At 48.0% G+C, this 5,136-nt stretch overlaps 1 pseudogene; it reads left to right on the forward strand.

Annotated features, from left to right (window-relative positions):
• The first annotated feature begins 3,819 nt into the window (after positions 1–3,819).
• On the forward strand, positions 3,820–3,944 carry LOC120992959 (annotated as a pseudogene).
• The last annotated feature ends 1,192 nt before the right edge of the window (positions 3,945–5,136 follow it).

The following is a 5,136-nucleotide window of genomic DNA, read 5'->3' on the forward strand; positions in this document are numbered from 1 at the left end:
GACAGAGGACAGAGTAGAAGGAGAAGAGGCCGGCCTGCATGCAATCCTTGGCGGTAACACCAAATCCACAAGGGAGACACAGGTTACATTCTTGACGGCCGTCAGAAGGTTCACCCAGTAGGCAGTAAAAGTTATGTACCTACCCTGCTCGTGTTTGCTAGACCACGTGTCTGTGGTCAGATGTATCTTCTCACCGACACTGTGTGCCAGAGATATATTTATTTGCCGCTGAACGTGGCCATATAGTTCTGGGAGGCCCTTCTGGGAGAAATATTTCCTTCCGGGGACCTTCCATTGTGGTGTGCCAATGGCCACAAATTTTCTAAAGGCCTTCGAGTCCACCAGTTTATATGACAGTAGTTGGCGGGCTAGCAGTTCCGACAAGCCTGGCTAGCAGTTCCGACAAGCCAGCGCTCAGGCGTTGTGCAAGAGGGTTATCCGGCGTCGTCAACTTTTTACGCTCGAACATTTGGGCCACGGAAGCCTGCCTTCTGCCAGATGAATGCGACGACGGCACGGTGGAAGGTGGAGTGGAGGACAAATGAGATGAGAGAGGAGAAGGAGAAGAGGCAGGAGTGTGGCTTTGTGGGTTCTGACGGCGTTGCTCCCATTGGGTTTGGTGATGGGAAGCCAGGTCCCGTCTCAAGGCGGTCGTCCCTAGGTGAGTGTTGGGCTTACTGTGACTTATGCGTTGACAGCACAGGCTGCAGATGGCAACACTAGTGTCAGAAGCTGACACGTTAAAAAAAAAAGCCCACACTGCGGAGTCATGTGCCGGCGTCCTGGGAGCGCCAGAAGTGACCGTGCATGGTGGATGGCTCGCTCCAGATACATTTGCAGTATTCTTTCTGCGTCCTGTGCCCTGCGAGCTCTGCCTGGTTCTACTCCCTCTCTGCTGCTCCGTCTCTCCCTCTGAACTCCCCTCCTCTTCCTCTCTTGTGGGCACCCACGTGACATCCATCGACACGTCATCATCGTCACCTTCACAACCACTGACATTTGAGGTCTCGGAGTAGGCAGCAACAGCAGAGACCTCCCTCTTTGGGCTGATCTGGGTACTGTCATCAGACCGCTGGGTGGCGGCCGTTGCTACCTCCTCTTCCTCATTCGCACAGAGTGAGGAGGGTGCAGATACATAGGATGAGGAGGGTGCAGAACGGAAGGGTGAGTGAGCCACTAAACCAACTCTGGTGCGCCCTTTGAAGTAATCGCACGCGCCTTCTCCAACTTCTCACTTAGGCTCTGGTATGGTGCACCTGACTGACCCCTCCCACCCCTGCGAAATAGCCTGCCTCTTTCTCTGCCTGTCATTTTCAAAATTACCCTGTGCCAAAGTCCCTAGAGAAGAGCAGTATTTGTGGAAGCAGGTATATCGCAGGCCTCAATCAATATTTGGCGGAAACAGGTATATTAAAACCCTTAATCAGTATTTTGGGGAAGCAGGTATATCGCAGCCCTCAATCAGTATTTTGTGGAAGCAGGTATATCAAACCTCTTAATCCGTATTTTGTGCAAGCAGGTACAGTACAGACCAAAAGTTTGGACACACCTTCTCATTCAAAGAGTTTTCTTTATTTTCATGACTATGAAAATTGTAGATTCACACTGAAGGCATCAAAACTATGAATTAACACATGTGGAATTATATACATAACAAACAAGTGTGAAAAAACTGAAAATATGTCATATTCTAGGTTCTTCAACGTAGCCACCTTTTGCTTTGATTACTGCTTTGCACACTCTTGGCATTCTCTTGATGAGCTTCAAGAGGTAGTCCCCTGAAATGGTTTTCACTTCACAGGTGTGCCCTGTCAGGTTTAATAAGTGGGATTTCTTGCCTTATAAATGGGGTTGGGACCATCAGTTGCGTTTAGGAGAAGTCAGGTGGATACACAGCTGATAGTCCTACTGAATAGACTGTTAGAATTGGTATTATGGTAAGAAAAAAGCAGCTAAGTAAAGAAAAACGAGTGTCCATCATTACTTTAAGAAATGAAGGTCAGTCAGTCAGCCGAAAAATTGGGAAAACTTTGAAAGTAAGGGCTATTTGACCATGAAGGAGAGTGATGGGGTGCTGCGCCAGATGACCTGGCCCTACAGTCACCGGACCTGAACCCAATCGAGATGGTTTGGGGTGAGCTGGATCGCAGAGTGAAGGCAAAAGGGCCAACAAGTGCTAAGCATCTCTGGGAACTGCTTCAAGACTGTTGGAAGACCATTTCAGGGGACTACCTCTTAAAGCTCATCAAGAGAATGTCAAGAGTGTGCAAAGCAGTAATCAAAGCAAAAGGTGGCTACTTTGAAGAACCTAGAATATGACATATTTTCAGTTGTTTCACACTTGTTTGTTATGTATATAATTCCACATGTGTTAATTCATAGTTTTGATGCCTTCATAGTCATGAAAATAAAGAAAACTCTTTGAATGAGAAGGTGTGTCCAAACTTTTGGTCTGTACTGTATATCGTAGCCCTCAATCAGTATTTTGTGGAAGCAGGTATATTAAACCCCTTAATCGGTATTTTGTGGAAGCAGGTATATAGCGCAGCCCTCAATCAGTATTTTGTAGAAGCAGGTATATCAAACCCCTTAATCAGTATTTTGTGGAAGCAGGTATATCGCAGCCCTCAATCAGTATTTTGTGGAAGCAGGTATATCAAACCCCTTAATCAGTATTTTGTAGAAGCAGGTATATCGCAGCCCTCAATCAGTATTTTGTGGAAGCAGGTATATCAAACCCCTTAATCAGTATTTTGTAGAAGCAGGTATATCGCAGCCCTCAATCAGTATTTTGTGGAAGCAGGTATATCAAACCCCTTAATCAGTATTTTGTAGAAGCAGGTATATCGCAGCCCTCAATCAGTATTTTGTGGAAGCAGGTATATCAAACCCCTTAATCAGTATTTTGGGGAAGCAGGTATATCGTAGGCCTCAATCAATATTTGGTGGAAATAGGTATATCGAACCCCTCAGCCCTCAATCAGTATTTTGTGAAAGCAGGTATATCAAACCCTTTAATCAGTATTTTGTGGAAGCAAAGTTCTCCGCGAAACGAACGCCAGGCAAACCGCAAGGCCATCTCGCTTGCCCAATAACACTCACGAGCTGAATAATCTGCACATTTAAAATCCACCTTTACTCTCATTTTGAACAGTGGAGACTAAGGGCTTGCTCATACGAACGTTGTGCCTCCGTTCCGTGCATTGGGAACAGCAATTTGCGGCCCCCAATGCATGGGCAATGTCCGTGCGGCGGCCGGGACAGATCCTGACCCATTCAACTTGAATGGGTCTGTGATCCGTCCGCACCGCAAAAAAATAGAACATGTTCTATTTTTTTGTGGTGCGGAGGCACGGACAGAAACACCACAGATGCACTTCGTAGTGCTTCTGTGGGATTCCGATCCGTGCTTCCGTTCCGCATCTCTGTGATAGCGGACCCATTCAAGTGCCAGTGCCCGTGTATTGCGGACCCGCCGTACGGGCGCAAAATGGCACTTAGGAGGAATATATCAACATCTGTATGCCACTTTTCTGGTATACAAAATTCACATATATTTGAGAGGCATTTTGTTCTAAAAGTTGCGATTTTTGCAATTCTTTTGCTGCTTATGATTGTTCATTTATGATTTTTTTAAAAGTGGCCATAGTTTAGCAGAAGGGGCCACCAGACCAGTTCCTCAGACCTCAGTATTTGATAATCCTTGTCTCCCTGATGAACTTGGTCGAGCTACATTACTCTCAGTTTGAAGATGCAATCATCTAACACTTACTAACAGCTTTAGATATGAAACCTCTGACTGATCTATTTTCCCACTTGGTCGCTTCTCGGCCTTTTGGCTAAGATCAAGTGTAGTATCTGTTCTTCAGTTCCGGTAGAGCTACGCTCCCGGCTGTACTCCAACCGTGGCTTGCCATGGTTGTTGAGCGGAACGGAGAACCACACAGCAACCCTGGGTTGCGGAGCATGGGTGTAGTATTGGCGCCTATGCGATGTGACCTTTGGGCTCTGCTGGATTGAAGCCAAGAGGCTGAGTTGTGTTGAAAGCCCGGAGTGGAAATGCCCCAGGGGTGGTGTCCCGGGGGTGCCTTAACTCACTGGGTTCTTTTTGGCCCACAGAGTAATGGCACATTTGCACAAGCACTTTTCTTTCTCATATTTTTAGCGCACACACCTCTATTTGCTCAGCTTCGGCCTTGAAAATATGAGGAATTTTTATAATTCCGGTTGAATGTCCGGGCCGTAATGGCGCACATTCACATTATTTTTTTTTTGTGTTCACTGTGTGCACTTTTACACGTTTGTCTTTGTCACTAGGATTGTCAGGGTTGCTGCACCCTTACGGGTACCCCCCCTGAGGTCTAGGGGGGGTGTGGCCATATTGGTTCCTCACCCCCCTGCCAAACCCCGTGGACTCTCCCTCTGGGGAGAGTCCAGACCTTTGTTGAAGCTCCTGGCTGACACCATGGGTGGCAGCCTAGGCGAAAGCTGGGAGCATAGATGGGCGTACCCTTGGCTTCGGCTGAGGGTTACCATTTGTCCCAGTCCCTTGCAGCAGCTTCGGCCCCGGAGGGATAGGGGATGGTTTGTGGGGGGCCCTTCTCTTATGGAGAGGGCCTGCGATAGACAGCGACCTAGTGCACGTTTTTGTGTGGCACGCTGCACGATTTTGTTGCACGGGGTGAGAAAGCACGACTTTGGGCTTTCGATAAAAAAATATAAAAAAATGTTCTTATCAGTTTGGTCGAGCTTGCCCCTGGACTGAACTCTGCCCATGGAGGAAGGCCGCGACAGGCTGAGCCATGGGATTTGAGGTGAGCAGAGAACCACACAGTGGCCCACGAAGGGTGTACAGCATTAGGGCAGAAATGTCCTGTGCGAGGTGGCCCGGGCTACTGGATTGAAGCCATTAGGTTGAGTTGTGTTGAAAGCCCAAAGTGCAAGTGCCCCAGGAGTGGTGACCCTGGGGTGCCTGAACTCACTGGGGGTGGGATCCCACTGAGAGATGGCACGTTGGCACAGCACTTTCTTTATCACATTTTTAGCGTAGACACCTCTCTTTGCTTGGCTTCGGCCTTTACAAGATGAGGATGCAGGAGCTTCGGCCCCGGAGGGATAGGGAATAGTTTGTGGGGG

Source organism: Bufo bufo, chromosome 2 (assembly GCF_905171765.1).
Source record: "Bufo bufo chromosome 2, aBufBuf1.1, whole genome shotgun sequence".
In the NCBI taxonomy this organism is placed as follows: domain Eukaryota; kingdom Metazoa; phylum Chordata; class Amphibia; order Anura; family Bufonidae; genus Bufo; species Bufo bufo.